At 38.9% G+C, this 18,249-nt stretch overlaps 1 non-coding gene across 1 annotated transcript; it reads left to right on the forward strand.

Annotated features, from left to right (window-relative positions):
* Window positions 1-1,920: 1,920 nt before the first annotated feature.
* LOC141636519 (small nucleolar RNA R71) lies at window positions 1,921-2,026 on the forward strand. The gene has a single exon (XR_012541125.1). It is a non-coding gene; the product is annotated as a small nucleolar RNA R71 (small nucleolar RNA).
* The last annotated feature ends 16,223 nt before the right edge of the window (window positions 2,027-18,249 follow it).

Below are 18,249 nucleotides of genomic sequence, written 5' to 3' on the forward strand. Positions count from 1 at the left end.
GTTGAACTTGCATAGGGGCCCTACGTGCTTTGGACTGATAAAATGTCAGCTCCTCATCTCCTACCTGAAAGGTAAGGGTCTTCCCCCCGACATCAATTACTGCGCGAGCAGTAAACAAAAATGGTCGCCCTAAAATAATAGGGGTATAAGAGTCTTCGGGTATGTCTAAGACCATAAATTCAACGGGAATAAAGAATCTCCCGATTTTCACAGGTATGTCCTCTAAGACACCTAGTGGTCGTGATATACTACGGTCGGCCATCTGAACGGTCATATTGGTACAATTAAACTTGGTAAAACCCAGTCTCTTAGCGAGAGACAGAGGTAAGACAATCACGCTAGCTCCTAAGTCACATAGCGCATTGTCAATTAAGTGGGTTCCTATATGAAAAGGAATTGAAAAGCTACTCGGGTTTGATTGTTTAGGTGGTGTCTTATTCTGAACTAAGGCGGACCCTACTTCAGTTAAAGCCACCGTTTCATGGTCACTTATATGCCTCTTACGCGTTAATATTTCTTTTATAAATTTCATTTAAGAGGGTACCTGGGTAAGCAGTTCGGCGAAAGGAACGTTGACATGAAGGCTCTTCAGGATTTTAGCAAATATTCCCGAACTATTGGTTGGCCTTATTATTCTGCAATCGCCTTGGAAAGGGAACCGTGATAAGAATTTCTAACCCTTTATTTCTTTCTGCCAATGTCTCGACAGGAGCATCAACTTTTCTGCTCGATCGATCCCTTTTTCCTCTCGATCGAGGTCTTTCAGCAACAATTTCATTCGATCGGGCATCATCAGCAACTCGTTCAAAGTCCTCTTTATCAGAATCACTCGATCAAGGTTTGAATTTACTCGATCGAGCAATTTCCTCAGAAACTTCCTTCGATCGAGGGGTTTTCTCTACTAGATCGGATTCTTCAAAATAAGCAGTACTCGATCTAACTCCAGCTTCACTCGATCGAGTACTATTTCCTGCATTTCCTATCGATCGACCATCAAAAATGAGTCGATCGAGGATTTTCCTTGGATTCAGCATTGTTTCGTCCACTGATGACTGTTCACTCTCCGCAACAATAGGTCTCGGGTCTGATATGTCTTCATCTATCGACATTTTGGGTCCTTCATAAGAGAGACGGCTTCGAAAATTTATCAGATTAATCGTCTCATGTTGATTCTTATAGGGTTGAGACGGTAAATGACCTGGTTTCCTTGAAGATTGGTTAGCCGCGAGTTGAGTGATTTGAGACTCAAGTGACTTTATTGACGCATCTTTCTGTTGGTCACTCTTCTGCAGCTGAACAGTCAACGATTGTATCATTGACTTCGACTCAGTCATCTCACTTACACCACTAAAAGAAGCTCTTGGATTCGGCGGTGGAAAAGATGGAGGCTTTTGAAAGCCTTGTTGAGCCTTGTGAGGAGGGATGTAAGGTTGTTGCTGCTGCGGTGGAGGTGAAGGGTCTAACAAATTTTGACTAGTCCATCTCAAATTGGGACGGACTCCATAATAAGAGCTACCTTGCTTGTATTGCTGAAAGGCAAGAACCTGCTCCTTCTCAGTTAGAAAGTCAACAGCAGTGTGACCGTCATTACTACCACACCTCTCACATGAAACGGTTTCTTGTCTAGTCAACAAGTGAACCGTCTGTTGATCACCAGCATTCTGCAATTCCAACCTATCGAAACGGGCATTCATGGCTTCAAGTTGAGCCACAACTGCATTATCAACAGAATTAACTGTCCGAATACCATCTCTCGGGTTCTCATACTCAGCACAATGGGTAGCCATCTCCTCTATTATTCCCCATCCCTTGTCATCATAATTATTCTTCTGAAATCGCCCATTTCATGAGGCATCCAAGATAGAACGATGGTCATCATACAACCCATTATTGAACTGGTTGCGTAAGAACCGCTGATCAAAACCATGATGAGGAAGAGACTGCACCAACTTCTTAAACCGGCACCAAGCTTCATAGAAGTTCTCATCTGGTGCTTGCTTGAAACTTGTAATTTTTCCTCTCAGCTGATTAGTTCATTCTGGAGGAAAATACCTTTTATAGAAGGCAAGGGCCAGGATCTCCCAGTTGGTGATACCAGCTGCGGTTTTGTCAAGATATGTGAGCCATTCTCGGGCTCCATCGGTCAAGGAGAAAGGAAATAAGACCTCCTTAATCTTGTCCTGGGTCACTCCCTTAGTGGCGGGAATGGTAGAGCAATAGTTAGTGAAAACCTCCATATGTTTACACGGATCTTCACCCGCCACACCTCGGAATAGGTTCTGTTCGACCATATTGATGTAGGACGGTCGGATATCAAATGTATTACCATCCTCGGCCGCAATTTTGAAACCTTTAGGGATTGAAGCAGCTGTGGGCTCTGAGTGACTCGCGATATTAGACATTTTCACTGGATTTACAGCAGAAATAGATTTGTCTTCTTCACAAGACGGGTCTTCTACAAATAAAAAGTGTTCTAGCTCCGGTTCAAAAGTACTCAAGGCTTCCTTTTGAATATTTCTCTACAGACTTTGTCTAATGCGAAAGGTCCTTTCTGGCTCAGGTTTAGCTAGAACTAACTCTGACCTACTAGACCTGGGCATAAACAAAACTGGAGAAAATAAGTGAGAACTATCTCAAGGAATAAAAATTCTCTGAGACCGAAAAAGATAAACGATACAAAAACAAACAAATAGGCTATTGCCTCCCCGACAACGGCGCCAAAATTTGATACGCTCGTTATGTACCAAAAATAAATACCTAAGTATAACTAACAGAAGCTAGCGATAAGTAGGGTCGATCTCCATAGGGAGGCTAAGTATCTATCTGTAACTCCGTCTATCAAGTCACAATTGGGGGGTTTTAATTTGTTTTCTAAACTACTGAAGACAAAGTTCAAGAGAAGTAAATATAAGAGCAATAAAGTGAGAAAATAAAAGATATGCGATCAGATAAGAGAGATATGTCAGGATTTCGGTTCACCATGGCAGTTTATCGACTCAGTCATAAATAGTCTAGACAATTTACTGTGAGAAGGGCAAGGGAAAGGTCCTTCCGGTCCGCTATCTACACTAGATTACCACTAACTTAACTTCCGTCCTCATTATGGTAGTCTACTGTTCATAACAGGTCTATTAATTCCAATCTTCCGATCTAGGAACCAAATTAACCAGATTAAAGTTATTTAGAAGCGTGCACTCAACTAAACATGTTACAGTTATATTGCTATGGTCACAGATTCTCACAAATAATTGTCTACCCTATTCACAACATCGTCACTTTACTACCATGGCTCCCCTAATCCTAACATAAGGAGATTAGCTACTCATGTTATCGATGCAAACAATAACAATAAACATAAACATGCTAAGAGAAGACATAATAGAGAGATTTAAAGGTTGAATTATACTAGCAACAATAACTAAAGTAATTAAGAGACAATAGAATAAGGAGAACAATAATTAAACCAAGCAAAAGTTTAGATTAAGATTAAGAGTAGAGAAAGATTACAATCAAGCGAATCCGGCGTAAAGAATAAGTAGAAGCAGTTATTAAGAGATGTTTAGAGATTAAAAAGCTAAGAAGTGTTTATGACCTAATCACGACTTCCTTATATAGGGAAGTGAAAATTAACAAAAGATAAACTTAAACACAGATTAATTAACCCGTGTACTATAGCTAGTTACTCGATCGAGGCTTTTTATTTCTCTCGATCGAGTACTTCTCCAGCAAAACCGTTCGATCGAGCAACTAAGGCTCTCGATCGAACACTTCCAAATTAGCCATCTTCGATCGAGCAAAGAAACTACTCGATTGAACATCCGCAGCTACCAAACCACTCGATCGACCATAATATCCCCTCGATCGAGTGTCTTCCACAGAGAATAGCGTCACACTCGTTTGGCTAGCCTTCCAAAGACATCCCTTCATGCTTCCCGAGGTACGACTTCTGCTCTAAATCTCCGTCTCCTTAAAATGCATGCAAATTGGGACGACTAAGGCACGATTTCACTACTTTTAAGTCCATTTTTGCAATTAAGACAAAACAACTCAAAGTAGCCAACTCGGGCATTTTGCAATACAAAGAACCGAAAATTGCATGGAGATGCATTCAATAAGAGGCTAAAAAGTCTATATAAATTGCACGTATCAGGCTATCTGATGATCTTCACTTGAATTGACTTGTTATTGACTTGTCATGCACCAGGCATACAAGTCATCAAGTTATGTGCACATATTATGGCATACATGATTAATCCAATGGCGGAAACATTAGGACTCAACTTCATGCGTCCATCAACTCTCAGGTTCAGTGGGTGATTTTACTACTAGCTCTAAGTAATCCCACTTTCATCAATATGAAAAACCTTCTTGATATGTTGATGTTTAAGATATGAAAGATCTTATCATCATAAGGCTCTCGACTATATGCCAATATTCTTTCAAATTTACCACATAGATTCGGAAATCTAGAATACTTCGCACCTTTTCCTAGTCTCCCAATCACTCTTTCATAGGGGAGGGCATTGGTACATTATTCTCAATGAGTAATATGTTATCAACAAATAAGACATGGGAAAAATAATTCTGGCTCGCAATTAACTTCATGTATAAACATGATTCTTCAACAATGTGAATGAAACCATTCTCAATTATCATATGAACGAAAAGTATGATTATTACAATCCTTTGATGTTTGCATAAGACCATTCTAGGATCGCTTAAGTAAGCTTTTCAAAATATGTTAGGATTCTTAGATCTTTATCTAAGGTTTTGTGTTCCGTACACATCCTTCTCTAAATTCCCATTTTAGAAAAGCGAATTTTAAATATCATTTGCCATTCTTCATCAAAATGAAATGTGCCAATTCCTAACATGATTTATCTTGATTAACATCTTCATGTCGATCTATGCTTTTAGGTACTCTAAAGCTCTATTTACTTTAAAGAAACCATCGCCTTAAAGTAAATCTACTCTTGAGTATAAAATTCTTTTTTTTTGGATTATAATGATATGGCTTTTATGCAACAAAAGTCGATTTGGTACTACTCGCAATTGATCATTCAGTAGGTCATAATTCCATTACTTAAAAAAAGTAACATATTAACAATAAGACATGTGTACTTTACTCCCACTCTATCTCAATAGATTATAGTTCCATTACTTTCAAAAAGTAACACATTAACTATAAGACATTTTTGTGATGATCTACTCCCACTCTATCACTTTGAAATACTTCTATCTTCTTAAGAGATAGCTTTGTGAGTTACAAACATATATGGTGAAGTAATACAAGTTTTTCTAGACTGACGTGTTAGCTCATAAATTGACCAGCTCTATTATGGCAGTTTAATTCATGTAATATGCGAGTCTCATCCATGTCATTTGTTAAATAGACTTGCTATTTTAGGTATCTCCAGGTTGACCTTTCGTTTAAAATAATGTGTCCTTTTTGGATTGCAAATCCCTAAAAGTGAGTTCGACAACTAAACCCGACTCATATTAGTTTGATCTTATAGGTAGTGACACAAGGTCATAATCCATAAGTGAGAAACAAATTCATTACTTAGATATTCGCCACCATGATCGGATCGTAATGCTTTAATTTTCTTATTCAATTGGTTCCCTACTTCCTTTTGAATTCTTTAAATTTCTCAAAAGTTTCACTTTTATATTTGATTAAGTAAACATACCCATATCTACTTAAATCGTCGGTAAAAGTGACGAAGTGGTCATAATTTCCCATAGCGGTGATACTCATTGGACCACATACAACAGTAAGTATTAGTCCCAATAAATCACTTGCTCGTGTCCCTTTACCACTAAAGGGAGGACGAATCATTTTGCCAAGGAGACAAGATTCGCATATTCCATATGATTGAAAATCAAATGGCCCAATAATTTCAATCGATACTAGCCTTTTGATGTGTTTCTCGTTTACGTGACCTAATCGACAATGCCAAATGTATGATTCATTTGGATCACTTGATTTGAGTCTTTTGGATTGTATGTTATAGATATCTTTGCTCGAGTTTAAAGTTTCAAGAACATAAATTCCATTAATTGAAGTGCCTTGGCCTATGGCCAAGTTATTCTTAGAAATTTCACAACAATTATTCTTAATAGCAAAAGAAAATCCTTCCATGTCTAACATGGCAACGGTAACGATGTTCTTCGATAAAGAAGGTACAAAATAACAATTATGTAAGTACAACTTAAATACATTAGCTAAAACAAGTTCATAAGTCCCTCTTGAAGTGGCGGCTACCCTAGCTCCATTTCCTAGTCGGAGATCTACATCACCCTTGTTTAGCTTTTCCACATTTCTAAGCCCCTGTAAATGATTACAAAGGTGAGAACCACAACCAGTATCCAATACCCACGTAGAGGTGGAAGTATAATTTATATCAATAACAAAGATTTCGGAAGAAATATTACCAAGTGGAGCGTAAAGTCCAACATTGATATCTCCTAAATACTTGGGGCAATTTCGCTTCCAATGGCCCATGACATTACAATAATGACATTCATCGTAGGATTGGGCACCCTTCTTGGTTTTGGTTGTGGTAGTCTCACTATCCACTTCCAATCCATTATCGGGTTTGGGTTTCTTACCCTTCTTTGCCATTCCCTTAATAATACCATTACTCCTTTCAGTTGCAAGGACATTTTTGCTAGAACTCCCACTCAATATAATATTTCTCCTTGCCTTTACAAACAAGGATGCCATGGAATTTGTGAGATTCTCCTCACAAGATTCTCTTACCATAGAGGTGGGCATGAATATGGGAGTGGGAGGTGTGGAAGTGGTAAGGTAGCAAATATTTCCATCCTCACCAATGCCAAAGCTTAGTTCTCTAGTCGTACCATTGTCATACAAGGAGCATTTTTCATTGAATGATTCGAGCCACAAATGAATGGTGATCGGTGTAAGAGTATTAGATGAATCCCTTGCGGAAAAATAACTACAAAAAGGGAGTTGAAGGAAACAATTAACATTTATCGTTATAATACTTGTAAATCCAAGTATAGCATTTATATAATGACCTATACCCAACTATAATAAATGATTCCGAGATCCAAAATTCATATTAACTTGAATGTGAGCCAACGGGCCCTCTACACCTTTACTAATATAACTCGGTGGGTTAACCTTCTTAACCGATTCTACAATTAGAACTATCGGTCGATGAATTTACGTTAAGATCATCTTTAGCCCGAACCTATTGCGGCTACGGTCGCAATATACCTTCGTTGAGATCAACCAAATTTTCTAAGTGTAATAACTACTTATTACCCCACTTACCCAACGTCAATAGAAGCACCCCGAAAAATCGTATTGTACCCATTATGAAATTGAGACTCATGGGCTCCTACTATTTGGTAAGGCAAAGTCTCAATCTTTTGAAAGTAAAGGTCTTGTCAATTTATTATCTATCAATTTTAAGTGAGCTAAAAGTCGAATTATCGATAATTATAATTGACACGGTCGAAAACTCGATATGATATGCATGTGTTGTTATGGCGATTTGGCAATGCATGCAACATATTAAAAGAAATGCAAAGTAAATAATAAATTCCTAGTATGGCCATCCTAAAATATAAAATCAAATAATCTATTACAAATTCAGAAACCAACTCCTTTGGTCCCTTGAATCTTCAAGTGGCACACCTCCCATGAACACCGTCTTTGTCGGAACGCCTTTCCGAATGGCACGGTCTGGAAGGAATTCCGGAATTACAAATGATAATAAAATACATAGCTATTCCTATTATACATTTGTAATATGGAAAATCTAGTAAAAAATAAAAGTGATATGAGATCACATTAAATTACAACCGAATCAATATTCCCATTCATTACGGATAATATCGATTAAAAACTAAGGCCATACTAAGATAAAATTACATAATTCAAAATTACATAAATAAAATATAATATTCAACACTGAAATATGAAGCATTATAATATGTGTCTATCATGCCAAATTATGTGCCAAATCGCCCTATTTAACTTATATCGATCATATAACCCGGTTTTATGGAAATTCACGACTTTTAACTTATTAAAATCGTAAATTAATACTAAAATCTAATTTTAGTCCAAGTTAATTATCCTAACACTCTTAGGTCTCAAAAATTAGTCATTACTCAATTTTTGACAATGATTCAACTTGATATAATTTTGTGCTCATTTTGACCCCAAAATCATAACATTTATGAAATAAATCCAAATTTAATTACAATAATTTTAAAATTTGAATTTTAAAATTTTGAACATTTTGGAATATATCCATGACACTCATAGTGTCAAAAATCATTGTTCAAATTTTCGAATTTATTTCGAGAAAAAGTAGTTGCGATTTATCGGTTTTATCAAATAAAACATCTAAAGCATACAAAAATTAATCTAATCAATTTTACAACTTTAGATCCTATAAATGGGATATAAATACAACCTAAAATAATTTTCTCATACCATGTAATTTGTTTAGCTATTTTTGCTAAAATAGTCACTATTTATGTTATTTTTACTCTAAAAAATTCATAAATCATACAAAATGAATCAAGTTCATCTTAAATTTTAGACACAGTGAGTAAAATATACATGTGACAACATATTAAAATTTTAAGGTCAGAGACTATGTTTAACTATTTTTAGCATTTTAAATACCATTTTAATCATAAAAATGTAATACAATTACTAAAAATCATTAAAACGGGCAATAAAATACCATAAATCATAAAAATGACCTAAAAACATTTTAGGACCAGAATATATAACATGCATTAAGATTTCGTGGCTTTATCTAATAAATCACAAATTTTTAGTTTTAATTAAGTTACTAATAACTCGAAAAAACGATAAATCGATTATGCATGCAACATCCTATGCTCTGATACCAATTGTTAGGTTCATATACCTATTATTAGACATTCCTAATAGTGATTTAATCAACATATTTATTTTTTCATAGTGGATCTAGTGCATGCATAACAAAATGAAAGAATAAGGAAGGAAAAATAATGTTCCTTACATTGTTGTATGGCACGAAATGGGCACAAGTAAGGTCTCCTACCTTCACTTGTTCTTGAGCTTTGATAAGTATTAGGATGATCCTCCAAGACTCTATATTAGGAGCCCTCCTTTTGATTGCACCCAAGATTTGACCCAAAATTACTACTAATGTTAACTAGACATTAGGTAGTAATATTCCCTTAATATAACTAATATTACTACACTAGTAATATTTGCTAAACATTAGTAAAATGAGTATATATGAATTTAGAGGATTTGCATGTGTGATATTTTGAGAGAAAGGTAGTGTAAAAATGAGAACAATAATTATTATCCTCTTATTCCATACATGTGCCGTTCAAATGCTCCTTATACAGAGCATTTTGGTTTTATTATTTTGTCTTATGCAATATTCTTTATGTATAGGTAGGAGGCTAGCATGAATAAAGTATGTCATAAGATGTTGGAGCATCTTTCCAACAACAAAATGACAAAACCCAAAACTCAAGCATGCTCACCATTTTGGACGGTGGATTTGAGAATATATGGGTCCATTTTTGTCTTATAATATTTGTCCAACAAATGCTTAATAGTCTTATGTTTAGTTATCTTACATAATCAAGTATTAATTTAACCACATAACAATTATGTGACAAATTAATAAACATATATTCACTCAACTTATTGAGTAAAATTTTACCATTATATCAACATATAATGGGTCCCATAATAGCTAGTTAGTTAAATTTACAACTTCTTGTAAATGTAAATAACTAATTACCTCTACCTCGAAATATTTATAAAACCTCAACATAATTTAGTAAACTAATATATTAATCCACTAAATCGAATCTTATTTAATTACATTACAATAAGATACAAAATCCAACTCATATAAATAATGGATTAATTAATCCGTATCGAATACAATTAATTAATTATTTATTTGGGTCCCATCCTTTAGGTGTGACCTTAAGGAATCAACTGACCACCACCGTCAACACGACAGTAACATCAAACTCTAGTCAGCCAATCGTTACCGATTAATGTTGATCAGTTGACTATACAATTTATCATCCCTTCCGTATTCTTATTATGAGATTTAATTATGTGATCGCACTATTGTTGAGGACATATACTCCAACAATATATGGTCTTCTCTTTTCTTTGATTTGACAACCACGTCATCAACATAACACTCTATTGTTTTATGCAGCATGTCATCAAAGATCTTTTCTATTGCGCGTTGGTACGTAGCGCCATCATTCTTCAATCCAAACGGCATGACCGTGTAGCAGAAGATTCCTTTTGGGGTTCAAAAACCAGTTGCTTCTTGATCTTCGGGTGCCATATGTATTTGATTATAACCTGCCGTACAATCCATGAATGAGAGTGCTTCATTACTAGTGGTTATGTCAATCATCAACTCTGTAACTGGGAAAGGGAAGTCATGTTTCGGGCAAGCATCATTAAGATCTCTGAAGTCGACACATATACGTAATTGTCCATTCTTCTTTCTGTCTGGGACAATATTCTCTATCCAGGTATGATATTTGACTTCGCGAATGAAACCTGCTTCTATGAGTTTGTTGACTTCCCTTTTAATTTCAGGTACAAGCTCCGGCCTAAAACGACGTTGAGGCTGCTTTTTTGGATTAATGCCCTTCTTGATTGCTAGACGATGAAGTGAAACTTTTGGGCTGAGTCCAGGCATCTCTTTATAGCTCCAAGCGATGAAATCTTTGTACTTGACCAACAACTTGTAGTACTCCTCTTCTTCTTCCTTAGTCAGTAGAGGACTAATATAAATGGGGGGGGGGGGGGGGGGATCTTCATTAGTTCCCAAGTTGAGTTCCTTGAGTTCATCCACGGTCGATTGCCCCCCGTCTTCAAGTATATCTTCTACTGTGATGTGATATGACGACGTCGTAACTTCTAAGTCTCTTGGCTTCCTTATACCAGAGGGACATGAAGATGGAAGAACAGGCTCTGCCACATTTTTTGACTGCCCCGTGAGCACTAGTACGCGCCACCTTGCTCTGAGTGGCTCATGCTGGATGATATCCACTACTTGCATACGCTTCATGCGAGATGATATTGCGCTTCTCAAGTCATCACTTACTCTTACTTCTTCTTCATTTTGTGTTGCAGAAGCTGAGAGAGGACGACCCTCACTACTATTCTTCTTAGTAGCCCCTAGTCGACTGAAGACTGTTTTTGATTGACCGCCCAAGTGTTCATGTATTGTGCCCTTCTATTTTGTGCGCAACGAAGGCGTTGATATTTTGACTTCACTTTCACCTTGATTGCCAAGCCTATCAAAGATAGAAGTGTGTTTGGTTGAAGCACTTGGCCTTCCAAGCCTTTTAAATATAGAAGGATGAGACTTTTCTGCAGGTGGACTTATTCGATCGAAGACCGAAGATGAATGCATATTTTCTTCTCTTTCTTCATTTTCTTCCACCTCTTTTACTGTGATGTGCTAAGAAGACGTAGTAGCCACTTTTCTACGAGCACCAATCTTCACGAGTGCAGGAGACTCATAACCAAGCACGGGCTTAGTCACTATGAAGCTCCCTTCTAGCTTGAATTGCTCTTGTTGCGCCTTGTTAAGACAATACGGCTCAACTTCTATAACTTTGTCGAGAAGAGTCGAATTTGTAAAGTCATATCTAGCCTTTGCCAGTAGCTCGTAAGCATTGGAATCAAATAAACCCTTGTTTTCCTCACTTGATTATTGACTGGATGAACAGACGATACCAGTTGGAGGAGGTCTCATAATCTTTGTTTGGGATGAACTTGGTAGAGGTTTAACGACTTTGGCCACCCATTCCTGCTTAATCACCTGACTTAACTTTTTATCCTTAGGCTTTGTCTTTGGTGTTAGCCACTCTGCAAAAGGACTCTCCCCATCTTTACGGCGATACTTCAGGATGTAGCGTAGTAATGGTGTTGTAGTTTTCTGCGCCAACTCCTCCTTCTTAGGCAATGCAACAGGTGTAATTGTTTTGCTAGCCTTTTCTACGTCTTCCTTAACATCTTTTTCTTTTGCAAAATTATGTAAGAGAAGCTGTAGGAGTTAATAGCCAAGACAATCAAGTGTCAGTTAGATGATAGCTCGACAAACACTGGACGCTACATCAAGCCTTACACTAAGAGGATTGACAGTTTGCGCATGCCATCTCGCTATTAGCCTCCAAAATTTCAATAGTTCGATGGAAAGGGGAACCCAAAGCAACACATCACACACTTCTTCGAGACATGAAACAATGCTGGAACAGATGGTGATCATTTGGTGAAGTAGTTTGTGTGTTCGCTCAAAGGGATCACGTTTGACTGGTACACAGATCTGGACTCTGAGTCAATTGACAGCTGGGCTTACATGGAAGATGAATTCCTCAACAGAATCTACAGCACCAGACGCGTCGTTAGCATGAGTGAGTTGACAAAAAAAACCTCAATGAAAAGACGAGCCTGTCGTCGATTACATTAAAAGGTGGCGCGCGTTGAGTCTGGAATGCAAGGACAGCTTAAAAGAAACGTCAGCAGTTAAAATGTACGTCAACAGGATGAACTAGAACATTCTCTACATCTTGAAAGGGATCATGCAGAAGAGCTTCAAAGACCTGGCTACCCGCGCCCATGACATTGAGATCACAATCAAAGAACATGGCAGTACTCGACCAACTTCTTACAAGGCGCCAAGTGAAAAGGAGTTCAAGAAAATTGACAAGGGCTCCAAGTCGTCGGCAAAGGAGACAATGGTCGTTAAAACCAGCAATGCGCCTGTGAAGATCTCATCCAAGCCTAAGTATGAAAAGAAGAAGGAGACGTTTGCTTACAATTTCCAAAGAGAAAAGCCTACCTTGAAGGAGTTCCAAGCAAAAAAGTATCCATTACCAGATTCTGACTTGTCCGGAATGCTTGACGACCTCTTAGAGAAGAAGGTTATACAATTGCCAGAGTCCAGGTGCCCTGAGCAGGCAAACAAGACAAGTGATCCTAACTACTGTCGCTACCACAGACTGGTGAGTCATCCAATTGAAAAGTGTATTAAAACTTAAGGAGAAGATCACGCAACTCTCCAGGGAAGGGAAGATCATTCTTGACTTGGATGAAACAGTAGCCACGAATCAAACTAATGTAGTCTTGGAGCCTGAGGAGCCAACTATACATCAAGGATGGTTTTGTGTATGTTGCAGTTCGGAAGTTTAGAGCCTACGTCGTTATGGATCCAAGGGTCATTGTCGTCGCTACCTCTAATATCAATGGAAGAAAGGCTACCTCCTTAGGAAAAGAATGAGGAAAAGAAGGATTAAGATGATGATGAAGGTTGGACCTTGGTGACACGCAGGAAGCCAAGAAAACCAGTGAAGCAAGCGGTCAGACCTGTCCACCGTCGACAAAGTAAATCAAAGAAGACAAAACCCTAAAAGTCGAAGGAGAAGAAGAAGTTCAAAACAGTGGTCAAACCATATGTCTTGCCTATTGATTTGCTAGAGCAAGAACCACTGAGTCCCGTCACCATAAAAGAATTCTTCCCGCAAGATTTCATGAACAAGGTTGCTGTGTGCACCATCTCAGCTACTGAAGGTGGTGATGATAAAGAGAAAATAGATGGAGGCTCAGGAGTCAATCTTATGCCAAAAGACACCATGAATGACTTAGGTATCACGATGGATGAACTCTCTATTAGTCGAACAATTATTTATGGTTTCAACTTGAATGGGGATTGAGCGCGCAGTTGGCATGATCCGCGTGAACCTTACGATGGGTGAACTGTCTTCTGACACATTGTTCCATGTCATGGATGGCAAGACATCATTCAAACTGTTGCTGGGATGACCCTGGAAGCACGAGAATAGAGTTGTCGCCTCAACCCTCCATCAATGCTTGAAGTATTATCGTGGTGGTGAAAGTAAAATAAACGGGGACGCGAAGCCCTTCTCTAAGGCCGACTCTTTCTTCGCTAATGCAAAATTATTTGAAGAGAATGGTACTTATAGTGAGTTTATGCCAATCACTATCTCTTCAACAAGAAAAGTAGGTAAGTGGGAAAAGAACATCATCAAATAAGATGTAGCTGCAAGTCCTGCTAAAGAAAATGATGTTAAGGAAGACGTAGAAGGAGGAGTTGGCGCAGAAAACTACACCACCAGTACTACGCTACATCCCGAAGTCTCGCTGAAAAGATGGGGAGAGTCCTTTTGCAGAGTGTTTAACACCAAAGACAGAGCCTAAGGATAAAAAGTCAAGTTAGGTGATCAAGTAGGAATGGGTGGCCAAAGTCATTACACCTCTACCAAGTTCATCTCAAATGAAGATTGTGAGACCTCCTCCAACTGGTTTCGTCTGTTCATCCAGTCAATCAGCAAGTGAGGAAAACAAGGGGATATTTGATTCCAATGCTTACAAGCTACTAGCGAAGGCTGGATAAGACTTTACAAATCCGACTCCTCTTGGCAAAGATATAGAAGGGGCTACTGCGTCTTCTCAGCACATCACAGTGGAAGAGGTTGAACAAAATGAAGAAGAAGAAAAGCTGCATTCATCTTGAGTCTTCGATCAAATAAGTGCACCTGCAGAAAATTCTCGTCCTTCTGTATTTAGAAGGCTGGGAAGGCCAAGTGCTTCAGTAAAGCACACTTCTATCTTTGTTAAGCTTAGTAATCAAGGTGAAAGTGAAGTGAAAACATCAACACATTTGTTGCGCACAAACAGGAAGGGAACAATCCATGATCGCTTGGGCGGTCCATAAAAAATGGTCTTCAGTGGACTAGAGGCTCCCAAGAAAAATAAGGATGAGTTTCGTCCTCTCTCAACTTCTGCAAAACAAAATGAAGAAGAAGTAAGAGTAAGTGATGACTTGAGAAGTACAATACCATCTCGCATGAAGCATATCCAAGTAGTGGATATCATCCAGTATGAGCCACTCAAAGCAAGAAGGCACGTACTAGTTCTCACGGGCCAGTCAAAAAATGCTGAAGAGCCTATTCCTTCATCTTCACTTCCCTCTAGAGCAAAGAAGCCAAGAGACTTAGAAGTTACAACGTCATCATATCACATCACAGTAGAAGAGATACCAGACGATAACGAAGAAGTTGAGGTTCGACGAGGCCCCTGAAACGCTTGAAGGCAGGAGGCAACTGACTGTGGATGAACTCAAAGAACTCAATTTGGGAACTAATGAAGATCCTTGCCCCATTTATGTTAGTGCTCTGCTGATTAAGGAAGAAGAAAAGGAGTACTATAAGTTTTTGGTCGAGTACAAAGATGTCTTTGCTTAGAGCTATAAGGAGATGCCTGGACTCAGCCCAAAAGTTGCAGTTCATCTTCTAGCAATCAAGAAAGGCACCAATCCAAAAAAAGTAGTCTCGACATCGTTTCAGGCCGGAGCTTGTACCTGAAATTGAAAAGGAAGTCAACAAACTCATAGAGGCAGGTTTCATTCGCGAAGTTAAATATCCTACCTGGATAGCGAACATTGTCCCAGTCAGAAAGAATAATGGACAATTGCGCATATGCGTCGACTTCAGAGATCTTAATGATGTATGACCGAAGGATGACTTCCCTTTGCAAGTCACAGAGTTAATGATTGACGCAACCACTAGCCACGAAGCACTCTTATTTATGGATTGTACGGCTGGTTATAATCATATACATATGGTACCTGAAGATCAGGAAGAATGCAGGCGCTACGTACCAACTCACAATGAAAAAGATCTTTGATGACATGCTACATAAATCAATAGAGTGTCATGTTGATGACGTAGTTTTGAAATCAAAGAAAAGCGAAGACCATATAAAAGATCTTTGAACCAATTTTGAGAGACTTAGAAAATGTCAACTCAAGATGAACTCGTTGAAGTGTGCGTTTGGCGTTACATCTGGGAAATTTTTGGGGTTCGTAGTCAGGCAGAGAGGCATTGAAATTGACCAAACAAAAATCAATGCCATCAACGAAATGTCAGAACCAAAGACACTGAAGGAGTTGCGCGGATTATAAGGACATTTGGCATACATTCGAAGGTTCATCTCTAACTTAGCCGGGCGTTGCCAGCCGTTTAGCCATCTTATGAAAAAGGATGCTCCATTTCAATGGGATGGAAAAAGCAAAAATGCTTTTGATAGCATCAAGAAGTACTTGGCCAGTGCACCAGTGTTGGGGGCACCAATTCCAGGAAAGCCACTTGTCCTCTACATTGCAGCACAAGAACGCTCGCTGGGAGCAACGGTCCTCAAGAAATTGAAGACCGCAAGGAGAGAGCACTCTACTACTTGAGTCGTACCTTGGTGGGAGCTGAATTAAATTACTCTCCCATCGAGAAGATATGTCTTGCTTTGGTGTTCGCCATCTAGAAGTTGAGGCACTACATGCAGGCTCATACTATACACGTGGTCTCAAAAGCCGACCCAATCAAGTACATACTTTCAAAACAAGTTTTATCTGGAAGACTTGCGAAATGGGCAGTGTTACTTAAGCAGTATGACTTGATGTTCATGCTTCAAATGGTTGTGAAAAGTCAAGCTATCGCCGATTTCTTTGTTGATCACCCAGTGCCCCAGCAGAGTGGAAAATTTCAGATGACCTCCCAGGAGAAGAAATCTTCTACGTAGATGTTCTACCTCCATGTCAGATGTACTTTGACGGTACTGCAAGGCAAGATGGACTTGGAGCTGGAGTTGTATTCGTAACTCCACAAAATCATCTCATGCCATATGCCATTACACTCACTTAGTTGTGCACAAATAATATGGTAGAATACCAAGCTCTCATGCTCGGCCTCCAAATGGCGATCGAAATAGGCGTCAGGGATATGGACATCTACGGAGACTCAAATCTGGTGGTCAACCAAGTCCTTGGTGAATATGAATTGAAAAAGGAAGACTTGATTCCCTACCATCAACAGATATTACAACTGCTGAATCAACTTGACGTCATCCATGTTGGTCATGTGTCGAGGAGTGCTAATAAGTTGGCTAACACGCTTGCTAATCTTGCAGCCATTTTGGCACTGGGGGTAGAAGAGTCTATGCAACCCCTAGTCTGCAATCGTTGGGCAGTATCATTGCTTGAAAGAGAAGAAAATGTAGATACAGCTAACATGATCTGTGTTTACACAGCTGATGAAGATGACTGGCGCCAACCTCTCATTGATTTCTTGAACCACCAAAAACTACCCGACGATCCCAGACACAAGGTAGAAATATGTTAACGTGCTCTAACATTTATTCACTATAAAGGGACACTTTACAGGCGTTCTTTCTCAGGACAATGGTTGAGGTGTCTAAACAAGGACGAAGCTACTGAAGCAATGCACGAAGCTCACTCTGGCATTTGTGGTGCTCATCAATATGGGCCTAAACTTCATGATCGTCTAAAGAGAATGAGGTATTACTGGCCGACCATGGTGCAAGATTGTATGGACTTCGCGAAAAAATGTGATCCTTGTCAGTTCTACGCAAACTTCATACACCAACCGCCGGAGCCGCTACACCCTACGGTTTCCTCATGGCCCTTTGAAGCTTGGGGACTTGATGTTGTAGGACCTATTACTCCAAAGGCCTCAAATAGACACCAATATTTTCTCGCTGGCACTAACTACTTCTCAAAATGGGCAGAAGCCATCACACTACGGGAAGTCAATAAAGAAAATGTTATGGACTTCATTCGAACCCAGATCATCTACAGATATGGTGTACCTCAGCGTATCATAACTGATAATGGGAAAAAATTCTTCAACCATATGATGACAAGTCTGGGAGAGAAGTTTAAGTTCAAACAATACAAGTCGTCAATGTACTACGCTTCTGCAAATGGTGTGGCTGAAGACTTCAACAAGACCCATTGTAACTTGTTGAAGAAAGTAGTAGCAAAGTTAAAGAGAGACTGGCATGAAAGAATCGGTGAGGCATTGTGGGCGTATCGTACCACATACAAAACACCTACTTAGGCAATCTCGTATGCGTTAGTGTATGGAGTGGAGGTCGTGTTACCTTTACAGTTACAGATCCCTTCCTTGAGCATCGCTATTCAGAAAGGGCTCACGGAAGATGAAAATGACAAATTGCGGTTAGCAAAGTTAGAGGCCCTCGATGAAAAAATATTAGAGGCTCAACAAAAGTTCCAGTGCTATCAAGCAAGGTTGTCACGCGCATTCAACAAAAAATGTGTGCCCTCGTTCTTTCCAAGTAGGAGATCTTGTTCTTGCGGTACGAAGGCCAATCATCAT

This window comes from Silene latifolia, chromosome Y, assembly GCF_048544455.1.
Source record: "Silene latifolia isolate original U9 population chromosome Y, ASM4854445v1, whole genome shotgun sequence".
NCBI lineage: Eukaryota > Viridiplantae > Streptophyta > Magnoliopsida > Caryophyllales > Caryophyllaceae > Silene > Silene latifolia.